At 43.8% G+C, this 11,819-nt stretch overlaps 1 pseudogene; it reads left to right on the forward strand.

Moving 5' to 3' along the window:
* The first annotated feature begins 910 nt into the window (after positions 1-910).
* On the forward strand, positions 911-6,130 carry LOC123191257 (putative disease resistance protein RGA1; annotated as a pseudogene).
* Positions 6,131-11,819: the final 5,689 nt, after the last annotated feature.

The following is an 11,819-nucleotide window of genomic DNA, read 5'->3' on the forward strand; positions in this document are numbered from 1 at the left end:
AAACACATAGAAAACCTAAACTTTTTGGAAAAAGCCATGCTTTGAATTTATGAAAATGTCATCCTCTGATATCAGAAATTAACCATGGATGTTAAAACATATATTTAAACTTACCGTGGTCCTACAATTTGAGTTGCCATGTGAACACAAATTAAATAAAAAAATGCTATCTCTAAATAAACAAAAAAAGTCATAAAAACAAAACGCCACCTCTTAATAACAAAAAATGCAATCTTTTATAAGAAAAATGTCATCTCTTAATAATAAAAATGTCTTCTCTCAATGATAAAAAAATATGTATTAATATAAAAATGACAGCTCTTAATAATAAAAATGTCATCTTAAAAAATGTCATCCACGGTTTTCTAACCCTTGGAGCTGTTTTTGGGTAAAATAAAAAACCTGGCATGTTTCGTGGGTTCGAACCCATTTCAGTAGTTCCCAAACCCAAAAGCCGCCATTATTGATCAAAATACCTACCATTCACTGATCCACAGATTTTTCCACCCATCCACTCCACTGATCCAGCCGAACGCCCACCTCGACTACACGACCGACCCAGTCTACTATTTTATCTCATGTTTTACTGCTTAAATATGCTGAATATTGCTACTGCTATTGCTGAAATGTGCTCCTACCTTTTTCAAAAGTTGTTGTTCTCGCTGGCTGCTCTCGCAGGGATGGGTCCTCCGCGGGTTCAGAAAACCCGACGAGTTTAGGAGACGGGCAAAAAACTATCCCCGTGCACGGAGACAAGACATGTTTGCGGTTTTCTTGCGGCAACCAAAACTCGGCGGTTGATGTAGACTAGTGGTTAGGGAGCCACCATGGTGGAAAATACATGGGATCGTCTAAAAAGAACATCTAAGAAAAGAAAAGAAAAATGCAGACCTCCCCCTCCCATCCGATGGTGGACGTCACTCCTTCCCCACGAATAAGCTTCACTTCACTCCCCCTCCCATCCTATCCACATCCACATCCACATCCACATCCACAGATCCTCCCGCCCTGACGGCGCTCGTCGGCGGCCGCGGCAACACACGTACCGGCCGTCTCTCTCCTCCCGCCAGGGCTGCGCGTCTGACCTGACCTGACGGCGCTCGCCGGCGGCAAGACACGTACCGGAGATCTGGGCCAGGGTGAGCGCCCCTCCACCCACCCTTGCCTGGATTCCTTCCTTCCTTTCTTTCTTTCTTTCAGCGCATCCGCGTCCTTGATTTATCAATGCTCTCCTCTCCTCTCCTCGCATACTCTAAGGATACTGCCATTTTCCGCTTGCAAGACACAATTTTTACTTTAGTATCTCTAGACTCTAGAGCCTTAAACAAAGCTTTCGATTAGTTTACCATTTGCACCCTCCATAAAAGAAAGAAAGAAAGAAAGAAAGATTGCGACTGGTTTTCGCTTTGGATTGAAATCCAACCCTTCTGTATTTTTATTTATCTTATCTAGAACTAGAAGCTTTACCTGAAGAATGGACCAAAGAAGCAGCAGTTTTACCTACTACAGTAATAAATTAAACTGTATAGCACAAGGGAAAAACTACACAAACAATAATAATAATACCAGAAAAACGTGTATGGAATTACCTCACACTCACATCAACCAGGCATGATTGGATTTGGATGTGGATGTGGATGTGGCTGTTTCCCCAAAAGTTGCTTCAATTTCATACACATCTTTGTTTGTTTATTCACAGCTTTGTTTGCACCTGATGCCCGTATTAGTAATTGCAGAGATATCTTTGTCTTCCTCTAATTAACTTTGCGGCCGATGTATAACTAATTCCACGGCAACATATCTGCTGGGCAAATACAGAAAACAGTTTGCTCAATTAATGACTTGTTGTTGTGTACATATAGACTGCAAAATTTACTTCCATAATAACATAATTATTGCTAGCTGGCTGCGTCTATATATATAATGCTAAATTGTGTCTACTGCTAATTTGCTTGCTCGCAGGCAGGACGACAACACATGTCAAACGTCCAGTCACCATGAGCCTATCTGCCACTGGGATAATTAGTGCTGTCGATGATTGTGTCAATTTGTTCCAGTGGACCAGATCTGACATTTCATCTCTGCACTCCGGCTTGAGTGGCTCACAGCAAGAAAGTCTCCAGGAGCATGTGTCGCGCTTACAGGGTGGCCTACAACGTCTCAGGGATGCTCTTCCTGCAATGTATGACCTCATTGACCGAGCAGAGCGGAGAGGCCATGACACCCGTGTGGAAAACCTCCTTCCACTACTCAAAGATACAGTGAATGAGGTCGAGGACCTTCTTGATGAGGCCAAATGGTATGAGGTGAAGGCGCAAGTTGAGGGCAATGCAGCCCAATCTCCTCCTCTCGTCGAGTTCATCGATGATTTCATCCAAGGCAGCAGCTTCGGCAAGCTGAGTCATGTCCAATCAAGGTTGAGGAATCTTTCGAATCAGCTGGAGATCCTGGGGCTTGCTGAAGCTACACAACACGTTGACAGATTAGTCAAGCCAAAGACCGGCTATTTGCCATGTGAAGACCTATTGTTTTGTTATTACAAGGAGCTAGCGAAGGTGATGAGATCTCCCACAAATTCAAAACGTGAGAGAGCAACGAGTTTGGCCAATGCATCAACAAGCGCATCAGCAAACAACCAATTCAGTAACGGATCAAGAAGAATATCGAGCCTTCCTGTTTTGGTAATACAAGGAACTGGTGGTGTTGGAAAGACTACTTTGGCCCGACGTATATGGTTCAATCAACCGGGGAAGCCTCGGATCATTTGGATTCGTGTCTCAGATGACTTTGATGTGAAGAGGTTAACTAAAAAGGCCATACAATTCTGTACTGGGGAGGAGACAACAACCGATGATTTGGATTCTCTCCAGCGTGACCTTTCTAAGCATGTGAGCAATAAAAGGTTATTGGTATTCCTTGATGATATGCGGGATGATGCCTTGAAGGAAAATGGGCAGTGTTGGAAGAGGTTTTGTGCACCTTTTAGGGATGTCCGAGGGGGGAGCATGATTTTGGTCACTACTAGATGTTCAGAGGTTACTGAGGGGGTGCGGACAATGGAGCCCATTATCTTAGATGGTCTAAAAGGTGATGTCTTTTGGAATTTTTTCAAATTGTGCGTGTTTGGAGATGGGAGGTCTGAGATTGATCCTGAGTTAGAGCGCATCGGTAGAAGTATACTTCCTAAATTGAAGGGTTCTCCTTTGGCCGCCAAAACTTTGGGACGCATGTTAAGCATGGACCTTCAAGCATCCCATTGGAATTCTATACTTGAGAGTGAACTGTGGGAGTTGAGACAAGAGGAGGCTGACATTTTTCCTGCTCTTCAGTTGAGCTACATGCATTTACCATTCTATTTGAAGCGATGCTTCGCATTCTGTTCTGTGTACCCCAAAGATTACAAATTCCAGAAGGCACGCTTAGCTGAAGTTTGGGTAGCAGAAGGCTTTGTGGAATCTCAAGGTGGTGTTCCGATTCAAGATGTTGGCTGTCAGTATTTTGAAGACCTTGTAACACGGTCCTTCTTTCAAATGGTTCCTGGTGGATACGTAATCCCTGACCTATTGCATGACCTGGCACAAAAAGTTTCAGAGCACGACTGCTTAATCTTAAGAAATGATAGTTGCTTTGATAAAGTCCCACAGGATGTTCGTCATCTGTACGTACTCCCTAGCAGTGACTTTGATGGTTCCAACTTGTTGAGACTGTGCAGGTACACAAAGTTGCGTACCCTAATTTGCAAGAAGAGTTTAGGGAAAGAAGCAGGATTTGTAATGGGCCACTGCTGTACTAAACTTTTGCGTATGCGTGTGATTTCTTGTGCCTCCACAGATGAGTTACCAGGTAGTATTGGCAACTTGAAGCATCTTCGGTACCTTGAAATCTCCAGAGATTGTGCTTTGAAGAGGATTCCTTCAACTTTCTGTTGGCTATATAATCTGCAGATTTTCTATGCAAGCTAGAAAGTCTGCCTAGTGACTTTGGTAAGTTGATCAACTTACAGAAATTTGAATTGGATGGATTACCATATTATCCTGGGTGCCGCATGCGTGTTAATGCAGCAGATGGGCAGGGACAAAGAATAGTTAGGTTAATGAAGAATCTGAACCAATTTCGTGGCTTGGAGATCGCTCATGTTGGCATGCTAACTAAGGATGATGCAGCAGAATCAAAACTGAAGAATAAGAAAGACCTTGACGAGTTGAAACTGAAATTCGAATCAGATGGGTTACCAATTTCGCCACGGTTTTTAGGCTATCCCGAGTCTCAGTCCATGCAGGACAATGAGATAGACATGCTTCATCAGTCTCAAATCATCCAGGACAATGAGATAGATGTGCTTCAATCTCTGCAACCTCCTATCAGTCTCAAGTCTCTGTTCCTCCAGAATTATGCCGGTGTCTCGCTCCCAAGCTGGTTTTGGCCGCAAAACTTACCAAGCTTAGAATCACTTACTTTTACAGACTGTGTTGGACTCAAGAGCATATCGTTGTGCATGATCTCACAGATTATAGGCTTAAATGTGATACCTGCAGTGCTAGTTCACAACAATAATGATAGTGTTGGTATGTTTCTATCCCTGACAGATCTAGCCATTTATGGCTGCCGAAATTTATCAAGCCTCGAACATTTTCTACTACCAAAGTATGTACCAGCCGTGAAGAAAATAACAATTGGAGGTTGCAAGAGGTTAGAATAAATACCAACGGAAATGTTTGGGGATTTTCATTTTCTTGAAGAACTGAACATTTTCTCTTGTCCAAAAATCCGCTCCCGAAGATTGGTATCGCCATCCCTTAAGAAGCTCAGACTGTCTCGTTCTGCTCTCTTTTACAGCATTGAATGCTGCTCCCTCACCTACTTTGATCTATCAAGTGAGTTTGTCAGGTCCATCCAACTACAGATGTGGAGTCTTCCAGCTCTACGGGAGTTGCACATTCTGTGCCGCTCTCTTACATCTATTGGAGGCTCCACTAACCTTTCCCTTTGTACGGGCACTGGCAGCATTAGAGCATTCTCGTCCCTTAGTGTCCTAAGTATTTCACATTGTGATAAATTGTCAACCCTTGATGACCTCCTAACACAAGAATATCTACCTGCTATTGAGGAAATTGCAATCAGATTTTGTGAGGAGTTACCGTCCCTGCCAGGTGAAAGCTTTGGGAGTTTTCCTTATCTGAAAGATCTGCGGATTCACAACTGCAGAAGTCTCAACTGGCAAAGGGGATTGGTGTTGCCATCGTCTCTGCAAAGGCTCAGCTTGCATTATTGTGGGGATATGTTTTCATCTGTTCCCAGCTGCCTTACAAATCTAACGTCCCTCGTATCATTGACGATGAAGGGATGCCAGGGTATAAGATGCATTCCAGGCGACATTTGGCGCTGTAATCTTACATCACTTGAGTTGTTGGAGATTCGGCATTGTCCAGACCTAGTTTCAATCGGTGGAGCAAAGGCAGTTGAGAAAATAAAGTCAGTGTGGATATGCGAGTGTCCAAATTTAAAGGGAGTATCAGGGATCATGAGAAGGTGCAGCAAAGGTACGTGTTGCCCCCTCAGCTTTTACTCTGCATTTGTTCAAAATTCATGTTATATACTGGTAAAATCCAACTTAAATCATGCTGGACTTGCTTGTTGATGACACCTTTCGTGTATTGTATGTCTCGTTTCTGCTTGTTAGTTCCGATTCAACATAAGTGACATTTTGAGAAAACTCGCTAGATGCTGCGTGGGTTTAGTCGAACACTATATTTTTCCCCCAAATTTGCTTTACCGACCATGTATTGTTTTTCTTGAAGGATGAGTTCTACTAAATGACAAGCGAGCTCAAACCCATGGCTGCATTGCTTGGAAGTTGGAAGACCCGGGGATGGCGAGACTTGGTGCAGCACTACTTACTTGGAAGTCAGGAGACCTGAGGACAACGAAACGTCGTGTGTTACATCTCATTGTCTCTATTGATGACAAAATGAAACTGAAAAACACTCTCACTTATTGATGGCACAAAACTTTGATCTCTTAATATTTCCCAAAAGAAAAGTTTGATGTTTGCAGTAATTCCCTATGGATGGCATTTTTGGAAAAACTTGCTAACCTGTAGACGTATGAATGCTAATATGTTGTGTGTCTTAAGTTGAAACTCTCCTTTCGTTGCCAGATTTTCTCTACTGACCATGTTTTGTTCTTCAAGGGATTATGTCCGGTAGCTGCATTACTTCGAAGGTGGAAGACCTGAGGACAGCAAGGCGTCATGCATTCGTATCGCTGTCTCTATCCATTTATCTGTGCCCACTTCTGTCCTTCTGAAAAAGATCCATCAATAATTCCTCTGCAATCCATATTTCTGCTGCTAACTATCACTTTGCAGTTTGCACAATCGGAGTAAACTTGTTGCAACTTATGAAACGACAGCGAGTTCATTATGTGGGTCAACAGTACCACTGACGTGCCAAGTTTGGGGCACAAGAGATTAGACATGATTAAGTATTAGGAGTAGGATTTGGAATTTTTTTTTTGATAAAAGGTGCATTTTATTGGCTCAAAATGGAGCATCAAGAGGATACAAACATAATGAACACACACCCGGCCTCTGCATAATTAGGATGCACACAGCCAACACCGACACATGCACACATAAAACACACCAACAAATAGCAAAGTCATATAAGACCAAAGCTATGCATGACGAGAAAAAAAAGGAAAACAAATAAAGCGATCAAATCCACGATCAATAAACTACAACAATGACCATATCTGCACCAATCATCTCATGACACCACATGAACGAGGAGATTCTTCAACAGCCACACCTTCGGGAAGGGAGCGGTGCTCAAGCACGCCATCATCAGATCCAACCACCTAAGGCCAGAATCTAGGTTCTCACCCTGAAGAACCAGTCTAAGCATATCCGAGCAATGCCTTCAACAAGGTAACGACGTAAAAACATCGTCATTGCCAGGTATAACCAACTCGGGTCAAGCCTAGGCTTTCACCCCAGAGCTCAAGACCGGGTGCTCAAGTAGCACCACCATCAACGTTGGCCATGTGTTGTCGCCGACACTATTTCTTGATCCCAGTAGCTATGCGATGTGATGTGTAATCGCCGCCGCTACACAACCTCCCCTTTTGCATCAGGCCGTCGTCCATAGTTTGTCTTTCATTGCCAAAGCCACCCACTGGGTCTAGAATGAGAAACCCTCACAAGAACCTTCAGATGCTCCATGCAATTCATAGCGAGGTCATCGAGGCGGTACACAAACCCAAGAACCGACGCTTCCTTCCCATGTGCAATCATGGTGAACGCCGTCAACACGGCAGCCTGCCGCCATCCACCCCGAGGGCTTTGCCGAACGAATATAGGCGGCGGCGAGGAGAGGATGCATGGAGGAGAGGGCGGTGGCGGCTAGGGTTTGGGGTGCCTCCCGAGTCGCCCACACGGGAGCGACGCGGGAGCCGTATCCAACCGACCAGAACCAGATTATGTCTGCATCACCAGTAGGATTTGGAATATGGTAGGGTTTTTGCCCCGGAGAAGGTTTCCCCACCATATACAAGTCTGTTTAGACTCCAAGTGCCCACCTACCAGTGTCGATGTGCGTATCTAAGATATTTTGTGTGTTTTGGTGCATTTTAACTGTTGGAATTCCGCCCATGGATTGATCACATCAAATCACGATGAACACACGCACACAAAGACTATAGCCAAAGGGCACGTGTCCCACCCCTCTTTTCTCTCTTTATTTCTTTTCTTACGGTGTTACAAATCTCGTGACTTGCAGCAAATATATATGCAGCAACCTAAGACAGAGGACCAGGCGAAACAAACCGAGTCCAACACCAATCCTAAACCTACGCGGACTCTGATAGAGGCGGGGTGTCCCGATCTTTTGATGAGATGATAACTATCGATTTGGTGAAGATGACTTTGACGATCCGACCACAAACGTGCACGACGTTGCGCCTTAGCAATCGCTAAACCAACTTCGAGAGGTTATTGACCACGCCGGAGCACAATCAACCTGACCACGAAGGTCTATTCCTGCAAGCAATCGAAGAACAAGCAAGAATATGATAAAAGCAATCTGAATATTGCGAGTATATATGAAGTATTGATAAAGATGGGGATCCATAAGCGGTCTTGGTCTGGTCGTTGGACACAAACGAAGTATCCGAAGTTGCAATGGCTAACTTTTAACTAAACAAATCCCCAGGGAAAAGCTACTAGATGGATCTACTTATATAGGAGCAAGGGGTGGCGGCCAAGGAGGTGGGAGGACGTCCCAAGGCAGCCTAAAACCAACTCTAGGTCGTACAAGGCTCATGGGCCCAAGTGGAGGTGATGCAACACCTTTGGACTTGTTGTTTGACTCGGATTCTGCTGCAGCGTCTGATTGTTTCGTTGATATCTCAACGCTTCAGACGAATTTGAAGGTGAATCCAATTGGGCTGGAAAGAGCACCAAATCTACTTTCCAACAAAAAAATCACCCAATTTGGAGTCCGTATGAAAAAGTTGTTGGCGTTTTGAGTCAGGTATGTCTGTGCAGTCCGAATCTGAATCCAGAACGTGAGAGACTTGGGCTCTATCTTCTCTTGGCCCAAAAGTGACGTGAGAGGATTTTTTGAATAGAACCTAAACTTCTCCTTTTCTTTTATCTTCATATGTGGATTGTACAAATGTTCCATACACCTGCAATTAGACAAAACACAAAAGTGTGTGAAGTATTTTTGTTCTGGATAACATAAATAGACTAGAAGAACGCCCGTGCGTTGCAACGGGGCCACATTAACTTTAAGAGTTCAATATTACGACATTGGCGACCTTTTTTACCATCAAATCCTCACACACACACAGACACACACTCTCCCTCCGTCTTCCTCACTCTCTATCCCCCTCTCCCTCTCTCTCTAACACACACATATCCATCTTATTGGGTACGGGACCATAATCCATCTATTTCACACATACACGCTAGTGCATAACAATATGGATTATGTGTATTATATTTGCCACCAGAACTGAGGGAATTAATTTCATGTAAATCGACCAGCCACAGCTCCAAGAATACGCGGACGAGGTGGCTCGGGTCGGCGTCGGCACCGTCCAGCGCGGGCCACGGGCCCGCTTCCAAGTGCACGTGCAATGCATGTCTTCACAAATATTATAACCAGATGTGAGAAATCACATGCATAGAAAAGACATTCTGATAGCAATCCAAATACCATACTCAATTGAATACCTAACCTGGACAATACTCTTATTTCTATGCGCCAAAAAAAATGGAATAGCAAAGCTAAGTATGCCTACATACGCTCAGATTATATATAAGAATCTTGCGTGAACAATTACAACAAAGAACTAAGCAGCGATAAATTTAAATAAAAAATCCATTAACTATGCAGGCAACAGGCTTGTTACAACATAGAGAGATAGGAAAATGTCACCTCCAGTAATGTAGCGCAAAGGAGTGGAATGAAGCATGAATGAGCGGTTGTCTGTTCTTCTCCATGTACATGGATCAGCAGTAGAGGCCAAGTATATAAGTACTTGACCGAACTCCACACTCCATTCTTCGTGTACGGAGAGCCATGTCACCTTCTCGCCGCTGCAGCATGGGAGGACGGCTGGTTCACGTGACCCTCCAGCTGGGGGATCCATGGTGGCTGACCGTCGAGCTCGAGGCAGAGAAGTTGAGGGCAGTAGTGGCGAGATCCATGCCGGCCAACCGGGCGAAGAGGAGGTCGTCGGGGAGGGACACATCGGCAAGATCCGGTCACCACGCGACCTGAAGAGCAATAGTGATCTCCACAAAGCTGTAGGCCGACGGCCTGCTCCATCCCCTGCGATGGGGTGACCGTGGCGGTGGCCACAGCTCCTCATGCTCGCCTCGATCTTGGCGACACACACTGAGTGTAGGAGGCAGCAACGACCTCGACGAAATCATGGCCTCCATCCCGGAACGCAATCATGTCGCTCTAAATAAATGGATTCAATCATGTGACTCTAATTACTTCGGATTGTTATGTGCACACTAAGCGGGGTGCAGTTAGGAAAGAAAATGTTCTCTAATTAAAGTGATTGAGTGATTTAAGGTAAGGTTAATCAATTTAGATTTGATTTTTAGTGATTGTTAGTAAAGTACGATGCGTCTTTAAAATCTTTTGTTTGTTTTCTTAAAATATATTATTTGTTTCCTAAAGAAATTTGCAATAATGGAAGATATCGGTTGATTTGGATAAGTTAGTAAATTTAAATCCGTGATTGCGTGCACGTTTGGAAAGTGCTGATCTCCACAAGCTGTTGGCCGACGGCGTGCTCCATCCCCTGCGATGAGGTGACCATGGCGGTGGCCACAGCTCCTCATGCTCGCCTCAATCTCGGCGACATACCCTGAGTGTAGGAGGCAGCAACGACCTCGACGAAATCATGGCCTCCATCCCGGAACGCAATCATGTTGCTCTAAATAAATGGATTCAATCATGTGACTCTAATTACTTCGGATTGTTATGTGCACACTAAGCGAGGTGCAGTTAGGAAAGAAAATGTTTTCTAATTAAAGTGATTGAGTGATTTAAGTTAAGGTTAATTAATTTAGATTTGATTTTTAGTGATTATTAGTAAAGTATGATGTGTCTTTAAAATCTTTTATTTGTTTCCTTAAAATCTATTATTTGTTTCCTAAAGAAATTTGCAATAATGGAAGGTATCGGTTGATTTGGATAAGTTAGTAAATTTAGATCCGTGATTGCGTGCACGTTTGGAAAGTCCTGATTTGCAAGGAAAGAGCTGAGGGGTAAATAAACCAGTGAATAAGAAATCATCATCGAAAAAAATCTACGACGGTTAACCTACGGAAAAAAACCGGACGAAAGTGGTGGGACGAAAAAAAACCTGGAAGCGAGACTACCAACTGCTCCATTAGGAGTAGAGATTATTGAATAGTTTGCACTAGAAATCACCTGACAAATATGTATGTATGCAATATTTTTGGTCGTATCTAAGGTAGTCATATCCTCATCAGACTCAAAGACCCACTCGTACTTGTTCTTGAAACCAAGCTGGGCTAACACGCTGAACTACCATGTATACTACTAGGGCACGCAGCTAATTACTTACTTCTAGTCGGAGTCATCTATCACCACGACATGCAAAGCCATGAACTACACCACTTTGCAAACATAAGCTCAAGATTACTCTAACATTGACTCTGGAATATGTTTACGTGTCATGCATGAGCACAACACCTGCATCTGCATTGTTAAAATGTATTGTCCGCCTTCCTCCATCAGTTCGGATTTTTGGAGCAACTGGCTAGAGCATGAATTCAATATGGTATCCGAGTCAAGAGGTCTTGAGTTCAAGACCCTGCCAACGCAGTATTAAATATAACGATTCTGCGGTCTACATCGATCCCACGTCTAAGGACTAAAATAGTCTAGACGTGGGGGAGGGGGGGTCCATCAGTTCGGACTTTTGGAGTGGTGTGAATAGTAATTGATTTAATAAAAAGCGTTGGCTTCCAGCATTAGCAAGATGGACTATCAATGTGAATCCTCTCTGCCTGGTGGAACAAGTGAAGATTCAAAGTAAACAGGTCTTGTTGCTTAGAGGGGGGGGGTTGAAATATATTGCCCGTCTCCCTTCATCAGTTCGTACTTTTGGAGTGGTGTGAATAGTAATTGATTTAATAAAAATCGCTGGCTTCCATCATTAGGAAGATGGACTAACAATGTGAACCCTCTCTGCCTGGTGGAACAGGTGAAGATTCAAAGTAAACAGGTCTTGTTGCTTGTCCCTTGGCGAGGTGGGACTAAAGTTTG

Source organism: Triticum aestivum, chromosome 2A, assembly GCF_018294505.1.
Source record: "Triticum aestivum cultivar Chinese Spring chromosome 2A, IWGSC CS RefSeq v2.1, whole genome shotgun sequence".
Taxonomy (NCBI): Eukaryota; Viridiplantae; Streptophyta; class Magnoliopsida; order Poales; family Poaceae; genus Triticum; species Triticum aestivum.